This window comes from Tursiops truncatus, chromosome 11 (genome assembly GCF_011762595.2).
Source record: "Tursiops truncatus isolate mTurTru1 chromosome 11, mTurTru1.mat.Y, whole genome shotgun sequence".
In the NCBI taxonomy this organism is placed as follows: domain Eukaryota; kingdom Metazoa; phylum Chordata; class Mammalia; order Artiodactyla; family Delphinidae; genus Tursiops; species Tursiops truncatus.
Window position 1 is genome coordinate 51,566,398 of NC_047044.1, and position 19,575 is coordinate 51,585,972.

At 46.1% G+C, this 19,575-nt stretch overlaps 1 protein-coding gene across 2 annotated transcripts in view; it reads right to left on the reverse strand.

Moving 5' to 3' along the window:
- RASSF3 (Ras association domain family member 3) overlaps nucleotides 1-19,575 on the reverse strand; it is a 117,748-nt gene that overhangs the window by 11,173 nt on the left and 87,000 nt on the right. The gene's annotated exons all lie outside the window — the stretch shown is intronic.

The window sequence follows — 19,575 nt, forward strand, 5'->3', positions numbered from 1 at the left end:
GCAATCACTGATGGCCACACTCCAGAATCTGTTGGCCCCATGAAGCCCAGTATACCAGGCACCTGACTTATATTGCATTTATTTCTCCCAACAACTTAACCAAGTCGGCATTTTTACTAGATGAGATCAAGTTCTAAGAAGGAAATCCACCTACTAACAAAAACTTAACTGCTCTGCAGAAGGGCTGGAGCTTACCTGAAAAACCTGATTCCAAAGCCCACCAACCCTCAGTAACTCCAAGTACTTCCATATGGGATCCCCATTTAATCCTCACTAATTAGCATCTCCTTGTTACAGACAGGGACACTGAGACTCACAGAGGTCAAGTGGCTTGCCGGGGACAACCCAACTGGTTAAGAGACCAAGCTCAATTTTAATCCACGTCCTCTATGTTATTTCCACTAAATCGAATAGATCCCCACCATTCCCGTGTGGGTGTTTGAAAACCTAAAGGAAAGCCTGCATAATCAGATTCAAACCTGAGAAGCAACTCAAAAAAGATGAAGGGTCCTAACAATCTTCAGGACAGAGAGGAAGAACAATAAGATCGGATGATTTCTCCCCCAAAATAAAACCTTTAAAAAGGTACCTCTCTTCCAGCCAGATAATCACCCCAACCTCACAGCTGGAGGTTATCCAAGCAGGTGTTTGCTCCCACCTACGCACTGTGAGCTACCGTGATAGATACACACGGAACGGCCACGACAGAAACTGCAGGAGAGCTTTAAGGGGTATAAAATCCATTCAGGTCTCAAGTTCCTGGATTGGAGACCCCGAGAGGGGTGTGCTGACTACAAGTCATCTCAGTAACTTTTCGATTCCAGACCTGTCCTAGTGTGGACCGAGGGGTCAGTGTTTGGGGGACGGCATGGTCACGGCCCAGCTTCAGGAGCAAGCCTCGAAGTCCCTGGGGAGCACCCTATCTACCAATGTAAAACCCCAACGCAGTCTTATTTTTGGTGTCAGTGGTTAGGGGGAGAAAAAGCCGTAGATTAAAATAACTGTTCAGAAGATTCAATGACTATCTCCATCGTGTCTCTCACATTTCTCTGCTGTCCCTGCCCCTTCCAATCCACAATTAGGCAGCTACAGGCCATAGCTAAAGGAGAAAACGAGACAGTCTCTGTTTCAACATTCATTTTTCACTATGAACTGTCCAAAGACTCTTCAAAGCATATCCTAAAAAGTATACTGTAAGAGGGGGGATGGATATTAGGAATTTGGGATTAAGAGATACACACTACTATATATAAAATAGATAAACAACAAGGACCTACTGTATAGCACAGGGAACTATATTCAATATCTTCTAACAATTTATAATGGAAAAGAACCTGAAAAAGAATATATGTATCTGGGGACTTCCCTGGTGGTCCAGTGGTAAAGAATCCGCCTTCCAATGCAGGGGACGCGGGTTCGATCCCGGGTCGCGGAACTAAGATCCCACATGCCGTGGGGTAACTAAACCCACGCGCCTCAATGAGAGAGCCCGTGTGCTGCAACCCACAGAGCCCACGCATGCTGGAGCCTGTGCACCACAACCAGAGAAAACCCGCACACCACAACTAGAGAGAAGCCCACCCGCATGCCACAACTAGAGAGAAGCCCAAGCAGATCGCGCGCCGTAACGAAAAGATCCCACAAGCCTCAACAAAGATCCCGTGTGCCGCAACTAAGACCCGATGCAGCCAAAAAAAAAAAGGAAAATAAATTAAAATATATAGATAGATAGATGTATCTATAGATATATAAAACTGAATCACTTTGCTGTATACCTGAAACATAGTAAGTCAACTACATTTCAATAAAAAAAAGAAAAGAATTATAAAACAAAAAAATTTTTAAAGACCAAAAAAAAGTATACAATAAGAGATTTTCCATTTCATGGGGGTGGGATGTGATGATGGCAGGGCAAAGGGTGCTGGGAAAGTGCCGCATTCCAGCCAGACCTGGGCCTAGTCCGGGTCTGTCACTGACTAATCCTGTGCCCTGGGCTACTAACCTGTCTGCATCTGCTCCCTTGTTTCCTATCAAATAAAGGGACTGGAGTAGACATCTCCAAGGTGCTTCCTGCTTGCAGAGATCTGCTTCCCCAGTGTGACCAATGGGACAAGATGGTTCCACTCAAGGAATTGAGGAAACTAAAGGCTCACCATTAAAAATATATAAAACAGCAAATTACAGGAATATTGTAGCACAGATACACCTAGGGGCTTACTACTTAAAGAAGAAGGAAGAAGTCTAAGAATGAAGAGACAGAGAAGGGGTGATGGGAGTGATTAAGAGCAAAGGGCAGGGTGGTCAAGTTATCTTGATCAGTTTTTTGTTTTTAAATGTCTGTTCAATTTACTTGCCTCTTTTTTTTTTTCTTTTGGCCATGCCACGAGGCTTTCAGGATCTCAGTTCCCCAACCAGGGACTGAACACGGGCCACAGCGGTGAAAGCGCCAAATCCTAAGCATGAGACCACCAGGGAACTGCCCCATTTTGGTGAGTTCTTTTTTTTTTTTTTTTTTGCGGTACGCGGGCCTCTCACTGCTGTGGCCTCTCCCGTTGCGGAGCACAGGCTCCGGACGCGCAGGCTCAGCGGCCATGGCTCACGGGCCCAGCCGCTCCACGGCATGTGGGATCTTCCCGGACCGGGGCACGAACCCGCGTCCCCTGCATCGGCAGGCGGACTCTCAACCACTGCGCCACCAGGGAAGCCCTGGTGAGTTCTTAATCACAGGTTTTGCTGATGCTACTGGACTTAGCATCCACCCTGAGGCCTCCTCAAGTCAGCCTTCCCAGAAGCTTGAGCAAAGTCAAAGGAGCAAGCCAGTCTGGGAAGAGAAGCTTGCTCTGGGTCATCCAAGTACAGATGACTGAGACATGCTTGTATAACCACTCTGCTACCTTCATCAGAGATTAAAAACCCAGGAAACTGTAGGAAGCAACGACAGAAAACAGGTGGACCCAAAGGTCCCTTCCAAAGCTAAAATCTCACTATTAAAAGTGAGATCAACTGGAAAGCAAATCCCAGAGAAGCAGCTCAAACCTAAAAGGCTATGATCCTGTATTTTTTTCATCGAAGTATAATTGACTTAAAATACTATATTAGTTTCAGGTATACAACATAATGATTCAATATTCTTACACATTAGAAAACAATCACCACTGTATTTTTTTTTTGGTCTTGAGTCATAACAGGAAAAGAGTTGCTTGCATTATTTCTGATGAGACATTAGTTGTCTTCTTTTTTCAGTTGAGATATGATTGACGTATAACATTGTATTTGTTTCAGGGGTACAGCGTAATTTTATATGTATATAAAAACGATCACCACAGTAAGTTAACACTCATCGCCATACATAATTTTTTTTTTCTTGTGATGAGAACTTCTAAGATCTACACTCTCTTCTGTGATCTTGCTTGTTTTTACCGCACCCCGCAACTTGTGGGATTTTAGTTCCCCGACCAGGGATCGAACCCGTGCCCCCTACAGTGGGAGGGCAGACTCCTAACCACTGGACCGCCAAGGAAGTCACTGTGATCTTGTATATTTAAGTCAACTGAGGGAGCAACTGTACACCAAGGCCACAGATCAAGGCCTATTCATTCAGCAAATATTTGCTGAGCAGAAGCTGTGTGCCAGGCCTTGCTCTGCGTGGGGATGTCAGACACCACCTCTGCCCTCATGGCACTTCCGGTCCAGCACAGGTGGAGTATGAGTGAGGAATGTCAAAGAAAAAAGGCTTCCAAGATAACTGAGTGAAGGAGTCTGGCAGCAGAGGGAAAGGCACAGGAGTCGCAAGCTCAGGCCCTGGAGCGGAGGACACTGGTTTCTTTTAGTGTCAGAACTGGAGAAAGTCTCCTGATCTGGAAAACGTCCGGATAGTTTGCCACTTTAAAAGAGACCCGCCACCTCTTCCTCTCACACAGGGAAGAATCCTGCCTGTCCTCCAAACACAGTGCCTTTGGGAACATGGTTATCTTCGCGGGGCAGGACAGAACCCAGAAGGGAGGAAGTAGGTACAATGCGTACAGAAGTGAAATCAAGAAGCAGAGGGTTAAAAAAAAAACCCGTGTGGTGGGCATGGAACAGAGACGGCAGAGCACAGACGTTCATCTTTAACTGTATGGCGAGGAGAGGAAATGGCATGGGCGCATGCGTCTGTGAACGCATCCATTATTGTTCTTGGCAGCCGAAGAGGGTATGATGCCACGCCTGAGAGTGTTTGGGAAGTTACAAGTCATCTTTTTTATAAGCCACTTTTCTTTTACATTCCCCAAACCCTCCGGTTTCTCAGAGGGAGAGTTCTTCCATGCAAAATTATAAACCCTAGACTCTTCTCTCATGTTTACATCTAGCAAGCAAGCCCTGTATGGCTGCTCTAGGGTTTGCCTCAGTTCCTGGGTGGGGTCACATCACTGTTTTTACACCGGTGACCTTTCATAAAGGACACGCCCTACCTCGCAGACACACAGGAATCCCAGGCAGTGTGGCCCCGCCCTGGGCTAGAGCAGATCGCGAATCAAGATTGTCCAAGACTATATATACAGACCCCTACAAACTTGGACAAAGGGTCTGGACACTGTGTATACCCTTCTTGCTAACTTTTCTGTAATTTTGAAATAATATCAAAATTAAAGTTTTTTCCTTCCAGTTTTATTGAGATATAATTGACAGACAGGACTATATAAAATGCAGCATAAAATAATTTAAGTTAAAAATGCAACAATAAAAATAAACCTAACAAATAGAAAGCATCTGAGAGTAACTATGTGCGAGAGAAAGAGGGAGAGCGAGAAGGTGAATATCGCCCTACCTCTCCCTCTGTTTGAGCCTGGTGAAGGTATGTGGTCTACGGCTTAGGCATACTTAGGTCTGAATCACAGCTCTGCCACGTTCTGGCTGTGTGACCATAGGCAAGTTATTTAACCTCTCTGAGTCTCAGTTTTCTTATCTCTTTAGAATGTGAAAAGCAATATGGACTTTATAGAACTGTTATGAAAATAGAACTCATTTATTATCAACAACTATTTATTGCCTGCCTACTGGTGCCCATCTCTGTACCAAGCACATAAAGCCAGGAGAGACCACTGTGGTCCCTGCCTTTCTGCCTTTTCTTGGTTCACAGTCTAGTCAAGTTTGTCTTACTCTCTGCCCCCACCCCCGGCATGTGTGGGGTTGTTTTGTTTCCATCATAGACCTCTTTAAAAAATAAAACTACTGACCCTTTTTTAAAAATGCAAATAGCACAGATTCCCTGACTGAGTGGAGGACAATATATGCACTGTGCCCGTGACAGGAGCATGACAGACAATACGAGTGTCATCACCTCCCCACTGGTGGGTCCTGCCGCTCTCATGGGGAGCAGCTCTGACTCCTGGCCAGGTTTGGGGTCCAGCCTGTGTCAGTGGAGAAGGGTAAACTTACCAAGTCAACAGGTGCCTTCTCTAAGTGAGGCTCCATTCCAAACTCATGAATTCCTACTTTTCATCTTCTCTCCAGTTGTAGAAACAGGCAGTCACCTACTCATGTCCCAAACAGACTGGGGTACCCGGTGCAATTACAGATAGAACAAATGCCAGCCTTTTATTGTGTACGGAATAAAACACCAAGCACCTTTCATCCTTCAGACCACACTTCCCTGGACCAGTCAGCCCTGCTGCAAATGGAATTCAGGGATAGCTCAAATGGAATGGAGTCTAGGTAATGACTCCTTCACATGTCTTTCTTCCAGGCTCTGTTCCAACAAAGACATCAAACCAAGTATCATGTACCTAAACAAAACAGAAAAATCTCCTCTGGGAGAGATCCTTCTACTGCAATCAGGGAGGGACCTACAAGCAAATCAAAGCAGGTTTGCACATAAGCACAGTATGCAGCAGTGATTTTCAGGAACTAGTGAGCAAGCCGTTTGGGGGGCTCAAAAGAAAATTTCAACAAGTCAGGTTAGATGCTCCTGAACTAGATTTTAAAGTGTGATTAGCAGGAAAACACTGTCCTGAGATGTCCTTTAGGTGAGCAAAGTGGAAAAACCCTGTGATGAATACAGGAAGGGCTGTCACACAGAGCTAAGCTTGCAAAGCCCCAAGAGGGTTTTTTAAGCTGGGAGCATGTCTTGCTCAACCCTGATGAATATGCCAAGAAAGGCCACGGGGGACAGCTTTGCATTTACAGTTGATGTCTGTCAGGCACTCCTCACTTGTGGTACCACAAGCTCTAAGATGTTAAAGTAGGCAGAGGCGGACTTCCTTGGTGGTCCAGTGGTTAAGACTCCATGCTTCCACTACAGGGGGCGTAGGGTCGATCCCTGGTCCAGGAAGTTCCACATGCCACAAGATGCAGCCAAAAAAAAAACCAGAAGCACATTAACATGCTAAAACAGAACAAACCCACCAAAAACAACTTTAAAAAAAGTAGCCAGAGGTGATGAGGGGACCCAGAAAAGTTTTCCCACACAAGGGTCGGTATGGCTGATACACATCAGTGCCATCCACCAGCATTATCTGCTACGATGGAAACATTCTATATCTACCTTGTCCAAAAAGGAACAGTTACCAGCCACACATGGTATCTGAACATTTGAGATGAGGAACTGAGTTTTAAATTTTATTTCATTTTAAATAATTGAAGTGTACATAGCCCCACGCAGCTTGTGGGACTCCAGTGGACAGTGTGAAGCTGTACTGTAATGTGCACAGGTGTAAATGAACAACTAGGGAGGAAAAGCCATAAGAAAGCAAAGTAAAAATAATATGTTACAGGAAAAAGACAACTGTTCTAGAGCAAGGAAGAGTCTATTCCTGAAGGAAAGAACCAGAACACTTGTTGCTGTTCTTGACCTTAAAAGAACAGCTTGCTGCTGCGTTCTCACCACACCAGGGTTGATCGCAGGACGAGTGCCACGTCTAGAGTCACGCTTATCTTGGTGTCCGGCCACGGCATGCTGATTCATCCTGGCCACTCTCAGGTTGTTCCCCCTGCCACATGGGAAGATTTTTCCTTTCTTTCTTTCTTTCTTTTTTTTTTTTTTTAATGGCAGGATATAGAGCTAGGACTCTATTTCCATTTATATGAGGATTCGGGGACTCATCTTGCCCAAATTTAGCTTGTAGGCAACTCTTCTATGCAGCCATCTAAGATGTTCGCTGCTCCAATAGCAAAGAAAAAGGAAGGGAGAGATGATGTAACAGCCCCCTCACCCTCCTTGGCTCAAGATATGCAATCACTGTTACCTTGGGGTAGGAAAAGTAAACGGACAAATGGAGGGCAGCTAAAAGGGCAAGGGCAACGCACACAGCACTGTCAAACAGCAGGGTGCCCCATGGACCGCTAATCCTCCAAGATGTCCTGCGGACAGAAAGGGCTGCCCCCGCTTCTCCTCCACTACCTCCCACTGCACTGATTCCCAATGCACTTTAGAATGCTAAAGGCTCTGAGAAGTCCTGCAGGTGAGAAACCCGCATAGGGTGCACACAGCAAGGAACCCTGAAGAGAACAGACCTTTAATAATGTTTTAAGTGTGACATTAATTAATTATGAGCAAACGGGTACATTATACAGGTACAGATATTTCTTTTCTCATCAATTATTCACTTAGTGGGTAGATTCTGTATTCATTAGAATATATTAGCATACCCAAACCACATCTGTTGAACCCAACAATTTTAAACAACCTCTTTGTCCGCAAGGCTACTTGTTAAACAATAACAAAGAGAACGTCAGAAGGGAGTCTAGATGGGTATTTTAGAGGACTTCTAAAAAAAAAAAATGGGCCGCAAAAACAACTGGGCAGCAGCCTTATAAGGACGCAGTACTGTACTAGCCTTCTCTTACATGCACTTGTGAAAGAGAGAGATGGAAAGATCAAAGCCTGCCATCTATTGCCTTTAAATCCTCCCAGCCTTAGCCCTACCACTGTACCGCCCTACCACTCGGCCCACTTATCTCTCCTCCAAGAGTACCATGTGCTGCCCCCCACTGGCACCCCTCACCTTGTGACCCTCCCAAGGGTCACAAGGCCACCCCACCCAGGAAGCCATCCTAACCACAGCAGCCGCAGGAACCCCTGCGCTTCCCCATCAATTCAGACTTAGCATCGCAGCACCTTTTACGGTTTGCTGTTTCCTGTGTTTACTCTTGCCTCCCAACAAGTCCTGTTTTTAAATCTTTCACTCCCAGAACGGGAACGAGCTGGATGCTGGGAACCTAAGAGGGAGCTCTATCCCTTTTCACCTGATTCTGTCTGGTCCCAGAGCCCACAGCTACAAGACTGCATTTAAAACCCGTCCTCTTTTGTATATCTTATCGATCTGCATCGTTTTGTTTGCTTCTCAAAACTGAATGCGTCTGCACGGGCACACAAAAGGCCTTTATGGTACCAGATACAAAGTCTGATACGCTTCTGCTATCCATCTGCACCATCAAAGAAGAGAGTCCTTCAAAGCATGCCCCTCGAATACCCCTGCACACCCAGGGCAGGAGAGCAGGCCGAGGCCCAGCATGTTAATAAGATTAATTGCAGTTGTGATACACATTAAAAGCGTTTCATCTGGGCCTTCCATGACCTCACTTTGTAAATCCCCAGTTACCAGTCTGCCATACCCTATATGGTTGTACTTTTAAAACCGGGTCGCGTGCCAATCATCAAACAGCCACTCATTTGTTTGGAGCCAGAAAACAAACTTGGAGGTGGACCAGTCTCCCCAGCGTGCCCCAGCTGGAGGTCCCAACCTCAAGGCATACCAGATTACACTCCGACTTAAAAATCCCAGTTTGACATGTTTTCAAAGGGAGTCAATTAAGATGCTATTCATTTCTGAAAGGTGATACATTTCACAACTGGCTTAAGTTTCTTTAAATTCTAGGCAACAAAGAAAGGAAAGATTATGAAAGGCCTCAGAGCCAAGCACATCCAAATCCCGCTCGATAATTAGAAAAAGAATGTGGCCTGAGGTGAGCCAGCACTCCTGCCCCTGCCCCCACCCCCCTCTGGCCCCCCTCTCTGAGATCTCGGTAAGAAGAGACTCAGGTTTCCAAAGGAAGGCATGGCCTCAAAAACTCAGTTTCCTTGATTAAGAGAGCATTGGATTATGGTCCCTTTCAGCAGTAAGTTTTCTAAGATTCTGTACCATCTACACCACCACCCTAATCAAGTACTTACGAAGTCCACTGGGCAGTAGGAAGATCAGTGGGAAAAATACATATAAGAGATGGCTGAGAACCCAGGAGGGAAGGGAGACTGGCACTACAATGTCGAGCAGTGACATAACGCCCGCCCTAAATTTGAGATTAAGACCCGTGTTACTGCTCAAGGCTCTGCGGGTCACCCAGCAGCCGTCCATTTCCTTTGGCAGCAATTAGGAGCCACAGCTCCCTAATTCAGGTTACCCCAGGGACAAGAGGGGCTCTTTCAAAGGTCAGGGTGTGGAGGTCAGGTCTGGTGACCACCACATCCCTGGTGAAACCTTGGAACCTTGGCAATAAGGGGAGGTTCCAGAGAAAGGAAGTGAGCAGGCTCGTCTGGAAGGAAGCCAGACAGGAAGTATGAAGGAACACTGCAGCAGCCAGGGAGGAGGCGGGTGGAGCCCATCTGGGGGATGCAGCAGGCTCCAGCTCCACGACAGCAGGGATCCGAGACTGAAGCGCAGAGGCCTGCAGACCAACGGAGTCATCCCCCTGCCAGCTGCAACCGAATCTGAACAGAGGACGGAGAGCCTCAAGCAAGTAAGAAATGTCTGTAGACCAGCACTCCAAGAAAAACTATCAGGAGCAAGCTTGGTGTCTTCTTCCTTGCCAATTATAATACGGAGTCTAAGTTGCCACCACAGGACCTCCCTGGTGGTGCAGTGGTTAAGCATCCGCCTGCCAATGCAGAGGACACGGGTTCAAGCCCTGGTCCGGGAAGATCCCACATGCCGTGGAGCAACTGAGCCCTTGAGTCACAACTACTGAGCCTGCGCTCTAGAGCCCACGAGGCACAACTCCTGGGCCCACGTGCCACAACTACCGAAGCCCACGTGTCTAGAGCCTGTGCTCCGCAATGAGAAGCCACAGCAATGAGAAGCCCGTGCACCGAACGAAGAGTAGCCCCCGCTCACCCCGGCGCAGCGACAAAGACCCAACGCAGCCAAAAATAAATTTTTTTTTTAAAGTTGCCACCACAGAATAAAAGGAGACTTAAAAGCAACTTAGATTCTCCATTTTCAGGTGACAGAGTTTAAAAACGTAGATGACAACAACTTGTTCAGGTTGACAACGTCCAGGGAGACAATCACATCCAGCTCCTCTAAGGCCTGGATTTGTAAATCTTCCAATTCTTACTCAGTGCAGCCCTACTAATGCACTAGTCCAAACACACCTGTACAGCTCGCTCTCATACCAACCGAGGTGCCGAGATAGCACCACAGGAGCAGGGAGAGAATCGGCAGTCCTTCCAAGCCACGTGTCCAGACCATGAACATTTTATTTTAATAGGCAACGGTGAAAGTCTGAAGGGGCCCATGAGGAGTTAAGCTGTTTTATATCACTCTTGCTCCCATTAATTCAATCCACAGCCTCGTCCTGAATTCTCCTCCCCACCGCGCTCCACACTGCACTCCAGATGGCTCTTCTGATTAAGTCTGTTCATAGCCCTTAAAAGGCATGGCTGAAGTACCAAGCGTACGAGGACTCATTCTTCGGTACCCATGTATTCTTCATAGACAATACATGATGCGCTCCACTCTCAGAAGGACCATGATCTGTGCAGAAAATGGGCACACGGAGAACATTTACAGATTCAGCTCTACCTCAGCTGTCCCGGGTGTGGGTTTTATCTGAGGAATCACCTTCCTCCTTCCTACCAAGGAGGTGACAGGACTCTGGAGTAATTAAAAGATAAGTCAGAGCAATTCATACAGAAATCAGGGGGATCAGTGCCCTGAAGAGCCTCACACAAGTAACTGCCAAAGATACTCTTTTCTACAGAAATCCCTTCTTGCCCTCCTGCTTCGCTGTAGATGGGGTGAGAAACACGGAAGACTTCAGGAGAAGACTTTCGGCGGAGTCTTCCGTCAGAGTCTTGGGGTGAGTCAGGTGACACCCACAGACAGGCCAGAAGAGAGACTAGGGAGGCAGACCCCCGCCCCCCACCAGGTGACCACCCAAGGGGCCTGGCACCCCTGGGCCACGCCTCCCACCTCACTGACCCCAGCCAGGGGGCTCAATCCCGGCCCAGATGGTGCTGAAACAAACACTTTGAGAACTTCACACTCTTCTCAATACACCTCCTCCATTCTGCTTCCCTTTCCTTCCTGCTCTTCTTCCAAAACTGGACGGGCAGAATTAGCCAAGCCAAATCCCTGGAAGGGGCTGAGCAGCAGGGGGATGGAAGCAGCTGCATCCCCCAGGTCCAGATACCGCGCCACACCCTTCACACCTGACTCACAATTCTTAAAATAACTTGTGATGGGGAATCACTCTTATCCCTAGTTTGCAAATAGGAAAATGGAGGTTTAGAAGAGTTCATGGGCCCACGAACACGCAGTTAGTGCAGGGGCTGAGGTTCACAGCAGGTCTGTCTGATGCAAAGCCAACTCAGTCAAGAAAGGAGAAAGAGGAGAGAAGGACCCGTGGACAAAGGCAGTGAAAGTGCGTGGGGAGACCCTCAGTTTTGGGCATCACTGCTTCCGGAGGCTCCGGCGTTTGATACACAGTATTCATCCTGAGTTTCGGAGGCTGGGGTACTAACACAACCAGCAATTTACTAGGGAATTGGTAAACCGGCCAGGTCCACAGAGAATCAGTTTAAAAATCACAAACTATATGCCCAACGTTAAGGAAATGGTTAAATACTTTCATACACCTTAAGAGGGACCATACAGGAGCTGTTAACATGAAGCCTACAGAGAGATTTTAACGGGGGGAAAAAAAAAAACCAGAGGAGAAACTGCACATCCAGTATTACAAACTGTGCCTCAAGACTAGAAGGAAATATTCCAAAATGTTAAGAGGGTTTATGCCTGATTGGTAAGATTTGAGGCTTTTTTTTTTCTTTCTGTAAAAACTTTTACAAAATTTTCAAAAACTTCTCTGGTCTGTATGACTGTTAACCGGGGAGGGAGTGGGGAGTAAAATCTAGTGGGGTGGGAGAAAAAGACTTTCATGTATTAAAAAAAAATTAAATTAAAAAACAGCCTTGGAAACAAAAGTAAACAAAAGCAGTGCAAACACTCTGCCAGAGTGACTGAACACACTTTGATGTGCCGACTGCCCCTGACGGTACAGCCACCCTCAGGGAAACAACTCTGACATTGAGAACAGAGGCACCGAAGTGACAAAGCTAACATGGGCAGCCAAACGCACTTACAGAGGTCAACATATGGAAGTTGCTGGAGAGAGCAAACGAGAGATCTCCCAGGTGACAATAAGCGACTGCGGTCTGGAAAATAAAGGTTTCCCTAGCTATTAAAAAAAAAAAAAAAAAAAAAGACTGCTATTGCCAAGGACTGACAAAAGGAAAAGTAGCTTTTTAAACATTACCCTATTAATGGACTAATTTATAAATAAAAGCTGTATTCTAGTTACCCTGGGAATTGAATTGTCATTAATTGGCAGTGGGGGGGGAGGGGTGATTTACAAGCAATTTAGATTTTCTTTGTTGTGCAGGAATGTTTCTGTCACTTGCACAAGGGGAGGGCTCACACACCCTCCAGCTCCGTTTTCCTCCAGGCGTGCACAGGAAGCCCAAGGCCTGGAGGAAGCGCCCTCCCACCCCGCCTTTCCTCAGTACTAGGCGTCCTCGGCAGCCCGGCTGCCCTGCCCCCCCTCTTCCCCGGGCACCTGAAGCCGGTTTTGGGGTGCTGCTCAGCTGAGAGGTGTGGGCTATAAAGTGAAAGGCAGACCTGAACTGGAAGAAAGAAGAGAAACTGAAGTTAACTTAATGAATATACTGGCATTAGGAGTCTGAAACAAACATGTGGATCAAAGTTGTGTGTACTTCACTCAACTGAATATCTGGACAGGAAGCAAACAGCAGACACTGAAAGTGGAGGGTCAATGCACAGTATTCAACACAGGATATGCGCCTGCTTCGAGCTGCATCCTTGTCCCCAGGTGGGGCATCGCCTGAAACAACAGTGTCCCGGAGGGCATGGGTAATTGGTTCATCCAGTACATCTAAGGAAACTCAAAGACACGGACGACATCCCATCACAGCGTACAAATTCTGGGCCAGATCCCCTGCACAAAGGCTGTTTCACCTTTCCACCCCTTCACTTAGGCCACTAATGTGCACACACCACCCCACACTTTTTCATAGACTCCTCTAACACATGACAAAACAAGGCTTCTCAAACAGCTACTTAAAGAATGTCCTAGAAATGAGAATATTTAGATTTGAAAGGCATTAGCTCCCCAAGGTTAAACAGGCCGCTTTCAACTGCTGACTATAAAATCAATTCTGACATGATGCAAGTTTTTCGAGGGTGCGTGTGACATGTGAATTTCTTTCCATTTAGGACTTTTCTTCCTTAGAAGCAATTTTTTTTCCTTCCAAAACATGAAAATTAAAAGTCAACTTCCAAGTCCCACTCTGCTGAGAACCATTCCCCAATCACCAAGTTATCTGAGGCTCCAAGCCAGATTTTTTTAAAAAAGAACTGGTGGATTGGTAACTGCCCCAGGCTGGCAGGGTGACATGTGTGATGCTTATTTAAGGAAATGGAGCATTGGCCCAGCTTTTTATATAAGTTTACTTATTTATTTTTAATTTATTGGCGGCCTTGGGTCTTCGTTGCTGCACGCCGGCTTTCTCTAGTTGCGGCGAGCAGGGGCTACTCTTCGTTGTAGTGCACAGGCTTCTCATTGCGGTGGCTTCTCTCGTTGCGGAGCACAGGCTCTAGAGCGCAGGCTCAGGAGCTGTGGTGCATGGGTTTAGTTGCTCCGTGGCATGTGGGATCTTCCCAGACCAGGGCTCTAACCCGTGTCCCCTGCATTGGCAGGCGGATGCTTAACCACTGCGCCACCAGGGAAGTCCCTGGTCCAGGTTATTAAACACAGGTTAGAGCTAATGTAACCCTCAAGAACCCTTGAGGTAGAAAGTTAACCCCACTGTATGGATGCATAACCGCAGGCAAAGGTCACAGAGGCAGCACGTGAACATGAGGCCTGGGCAACTCCAAAACCATGTCTTTTCTACGCATACCAGATGGCCTGGAGAGGCCAGGAGAAAAATCTGTTGCCAACTAGCCGGGTGACCTTAGGAAAGTACATAACCTCTCCAGGTGTCGTTTTCTTACCTCTTAAAAGGAAAAGAAGGCTTCCTCTCTCCACCCCGTCAGTCTCCGTGCCCACAAGGAAAGAGAATGGGAGCAGTGACTCTGGAAGGAGAGAAAGTGGGCATGCATGCATAGCTGGCCCTGCCCTCTGTCCTCAGTGGGGGCCAGCATCCTGCTCTGACCCTGTAGGGGGGCCATCCCCAGCACAGCACAGGAGGTCAGCCTCGGGATGGCCCCTTGCCAACAGGGATAAGCTGCGTTCTCCACATCGGCTTTATCTGTTACCAGCAGTACAGGTAAATTTTTTGGTCTCTATCCTTATTCCAGTCTTCTCAACTGATTCAGAACTCAGGCAGGGAAATGGGATGTAGTCTGGTCCTGTAAAATGGGAACATGTCTAAGACAGAAATTCTATTGGTCTAGAGTAGAAGCTACAGCCCCCTTCTCTACTGATCGAAAGAACACACACGCACACGCACACACGCACACCCCCCAACTGAAAAGCATTTCCCGACACTAACAAATGGAATCTGTTTACTAGGTACACATAATTTCACAAAAATAAATGTCATTTCCCAATCAAAGCAGGTAAACCATATTTTTGAAAGCACAGATATTGTTTTAAAAAGCAAAACACAGGACTTCCCTGGCGGTCTAGTAGTTAAGACTCCACGCTCCCAATGCAGGGGGGGGTGGGGGCAGAGTTCGAGCCCTGGTCAGGGAACTAGATCCCACGTGCTGCAACTAAGAGCCCGCATGCCGCAACTAAAAGAGCCCTCATTGTTGCAACAAAGATCCCAGGTGCCGCAAGTAAGACCCGGCACAGCCAAATAAATAAATAAATAAAAACATTGGAAAGCAAAACACAACTTAGAAATGCACAAAGCCATCTAGGGCTCAGGCAGAGGAGGATGGGCCCTAGAGCTGGAGGAGGGTGGGTGTGAGACCCCGACTTCCACCCTCCTCCAGCCGTCCTCCAGGCAAGGGGCTTCTCCCACCACATTCTGGCCTTGTCAACACTTCTGAGCCACTCCCATTTCAACTAGTTGCTCTCCCACTTTCTTTTCTATCCCTACTTCCTTCTTAATTTTCATGTGAAAAGATAAGTCTCTTGCTCAACCTCACCACCAAGTAGCATTTTCCTTTCTATCTGCTGAGTCAACGGACCAATTTTAGCATTCAACAAATATCTGTTAAGCACATAAATATTTAGCCAACAGCTGTGTGAGGCACGGAGACAGGACAGTAAGCAGAGCACAGCATCTGCCCTTCAGGGCAGGGTGGGACATGAAACGTGGTTCTAGTGGAGGATAAAGTGACAGACGGTCCAGAAGAGAGTGCAGGAGAGAAAAATCTGGGGAAGGCTCCCTGGAGGAGGTGAGATCTAAGCTGGAACCTGCCTCAGATATTTGCAAATTCTTCTGCAAAAGATAAAGTCATTCCCAGTTTGCTTCCCCATCAAACATGCTATCCAGAGCTCTAAAACCAGAGGGGAGGGGCTGCAGGCTCCTGATGGAAGGCTTCTGAACACCAGAGCGCCTAGCTCGAATCAGCTAATTTTAGACAAAGAGAAAATACTTCAGCACGCTGCTAAAGGGTATGTTTAGAGCTTGCTTCAGTTAACCACTCTGACTTACCGGTAGTTAGGAAGAAAAAGAGAAAGAAAGACAAGGGGAAGGGAGGGAGGGAGGAAGATTTCCAATTTGTAACAAATAAAAAATGGTTTTCCCTCTTTGTGTCCCATTTCTTTCATCCTAAAACAGAAAATAAACAATCGGCAGTAGGCAATCTGTAACTAATTCCATTCTATACCTAAATACCACAAGTATTTACTTAGTACTTGGGGAAGAAAGTTGACTACAGCCTGAACTTCTCACTGCATGTCTTGAGAAAACACTGAACAATGTAAAACACACATGAGCAACAGGCAATAAATGTGGACAAAATGCTGTTTTCCTTCCCTTCCCAATACCACCCAAGGAGGGGCTTAATCACGTTTCATAACCTGAGAGCAACCGCAGGTCTACCCTATGCTCTTAAAACCTAAAAACTAGCCCAGCCTAAGACCAAACCAAATTCCAAAGTTAACGATGGGAAGTTCCAGAAAGCTCAGCTTTCACGATGCACAATGGCACCTGCGTATTTTCTGCAAAAATACATCAGTCTCTGGGGATTTCGGCTGCATCACCCAGTACCTTGCGGCTCCTTCTTCAGATCTGTTACTAACTCAGCCTCATTTCCCTAAAAACGCCCCCTAGAACTAGACAGATTCCCCTTCATCCTTGGATTCCTGTGAGTCTGCAAGGAAGAAGCAACCCACTTTTAGATGGTCACTGCTATTATGTCAATACTAGTTGAGCATTTTCCCCATTCCTTTAACAGAGATTAATGAGTGCCCGACACTGTGCAAGGTGCTTGGGGAAGACTCAAAGACCGGACCCTGGAGGAGCTCAGTGTAGGGGAAGAGGTGGCAGTGCTGGCCAGTTTCTCTGTAATGAACTCCCACTCAGCAACAGTTACTGTGCATGTCACCATGTGTCAGGCGCTCGGGCCCGTGCAGTGACTGCCCTCAGTGGGTTTAATGCCACCGCTGTGTAGGGGGTGAGCTTTATTTATGTTTTGCAGAATCATTTCTAAATTGCAGACATGATGACGTTCTACCCCTTCATACTTAAGCATGAATATCTTAAGAATAAGGTCATTCTCCTGCATAATCAAAACACCCTTATTATCATACCTAAGAAAATCAATAATTTCGTTTCATCATCCAATATCAATTCCATATTCAGAGTTCCCTATTTGTCCCACAAATATCTTTTATAGCTGTTTTTGATCCAGTCAAGGTTCTTACCTTGGTTTGTTATGTCCCTTTGGACTTATTTTCATAATGCTGTTGCGTTGAGGTTCCTCCCCCACCCCCTCGCCGCAACTAGAGAAAGCCCGCGTGCAGTAACGAAGACCCAACACAGCCAAAAATAATTTCTCTGCGTATTCACTAAAATGTTGGCATTCAAAGAGAGAAATGAGCACAAGTATAAGTGTGGGGAGCAATGCCACGTTCTAGAACTTTAAAGTTTTCGTTTGCAGGTAACTGGAGCATTGGGTATATCAAAAGTTCTAAATTGCTAAGTTTAAGGACAGGCAACCGCTGATTCACCACAAATTCCCAACGGCCTGGAGAGCCTCAGCAATCCTGGAGGAAGAGAGCAAGTGAGAGAAATCATGCACGTCTCAGCTTGGTCACCAGACACCCTGGGCAGGCCTATCTGTTGTTTTCCAACCGATTTCCTTTCCTGCAAAACAGAGATTATAGGCTGGACTCTCATTCCAGTGAGAACTGACAGTAATCAGCAGTAATCCAGTTATTTCCCAGGGGAACAGATCCATGTAGGAGAAAGCAAAGCTAGAAACTTCCTGGGAATTTTCAGGAAGACTATGCAAATATACCAGACCTTTAGGATTCCATTCAATCAGCATTCAAAGGGCCCAGTACTGTATGCATGAAACAAACAGTGGCCCCACGTTGTAGCCACAGGAGGACTGGGCTTCTGCCCTGCAAAAGGCTGACTGCTTCAAAATGCTATCTTGTATAAGCAACCTCCAACGACTTTTCTGCTCAGATGTTATCTTGATCAATAAAGATCGATCTTTTAACATAATATTTTTCCTTCCTTACTTTCTAAATCTCTTAATCTCACGAAGCAGCCTCAGTTTCTTGTCTGCAAAATGAACATGATATAAATACCTGCCCTCGGGTGGTCTTTGTTCAAGATAACACACACAAAGCACCTTATAATGATGGCTGGCTACCATCATTACTATTACTATTACTATTAAAGTTGGTGTTTAATAGTAACATTAAGTGAAAAGCTAACATTAAAAATTAACGTCTGTCAATTGGGCGGTCTGACTGAGGGCTCTCAAAATCAATATTAAGAATGAACAAACTAGTTCTGACAGAAGTCAGATAAATCAGGTTAAATTTTAGCATCTACCTTGTGCCAAACATTCACACATATATGAATCCCTTTAATCATCACAACAACCCTGTGAGATAATAATAATCATTACACCCGTGAGGGGCTTCCCTGGTGGCGCAGTGGTTAAGAATCCATCTGCCAATGCAGGCGACATGGGTTCAAGCCCTGGTCTGGGAAGATCCCACATGCCACGGAGCAACTAAGCCCATGCGCCACAACTACTGAGCCTGCGCTCTAGAGCCCGCAAGCCGCAACTACAGAGCCAGTGTGCCACAACTACCGAAGCCCGCGTGCCTAGAGCTTGTGCTCCGCAACGAGAAGCCACCACAATGAGAAGCCCGTGCACCGCAACGAAGAGTAGCCCCCGCTCGCCGCAAGTAGAGAAAGTCCACACGCAGCAACGAAGACCCAACTCAGCCAAAAATTAATTAATTAATTTTTTAAAAAAAGATCGAGAAATCATTACTCATGCGAGAAAACTGAGATAGAGATTAATCTGCCCAAATTTTATACAACTGGCTGAGACGGGAGCTGACATTCTAACCCAGATCCATACAAATTCTGAAACCTTCCACAATACTTCACTGCTTTTCTGATTTTAGAAGATGATTTAGCAGTAGCCTTCAATAAAGTTTCCAGTATAACTTTTAAAACCAGAAATCCATATTCCTTAAACTAAAAAACAACATTGAGAAGTAATGAGAAATTGCAGGTATAAACCACACAGAATAAGCTTGCACTCCTGAATGGAATTCTGTATTTTCTAAAACCCACATTTAGCCACTAGACAAGAGATGGCCAAAGTTTAAGAAAGCACTGTATCTTTTTTTTTCACCAGTCAGCACACACCACATCTTTACTAGATTGTTATCCTCTTCTCTTTAGCCATGTACATATTTAGAAAACTGATTGTTCTTTGAAAAGTTTCTTCCTTCTACCTATTGATTCAGTAGATAATCACACAAGGTGGCCTTTGTCGCAAATATTAACTGTGGTTCCTGCTTTAAAAACCTATTTCTCCAAAATGGCCCCAGGGGATGAAAGGGGGAAGGAGGAGAGAAGACTGGGGTGTTTGAAAAGAGAAGTACCAGTGTGGGAAAGATGGAGGGGGGGCGGTCAACATTACATCTCTGCTCCAAATTTGGTACTTACGTAATTTCTTCTTCTAGCACTGGGCACTTTTTTCCCAAGAAAGTGACCCCTCCGGTTTCTATTTAAAGCTTTCAGTTTTAGAAGACACAACACACTGTTAACATATAACAGCTAAAATTTATTGAACACTTGACACTATTCTAAGCACTCTCCATGGATATCCAAAGACCACACACACACACACACACACACACACA